Consider the following 282-nt stretch of genomic DNA (forward strand, 5'->3'; position numbering starts at 1 on the left):
CACACACACACACACACACACACACACACACACACACACACACACACACGCACCACGCACGCACGCACGCACGCACGCGGTGGGAAGCATACTGTGGCTTCTTTCTGACTAAAACATGCAGCCTTATCTTCTCACCCCTTCTGCCTGCCCATGTTCTCATCCACCATTCTGATGCCTCTCGTTCCTTTTGCTTTTAAAGGTACTTTCTGAAGGTTAGCTTTTCCAGAACATCCCCTTCCTGGTGCCCACAGACTTTCACAGGCCTCTCGGTGGCTTATCCCT

Source organism: Grammomys surdaster, unplaced genomic scaffold (assembly GCF_004785775.1).
Source record: "Grammomys surdaster isolate TR1022 unplaced genomic scaffold, NIH_TR_1.0 124976, whole genome shotgun sequence".
Taxonomy (NCBI): domain Eukaryota; kingdom Metazoa; phylum Chordata; class Mammalia; order Rodentia; family Muridae; genus Grammomys; species Grammomys surdaster.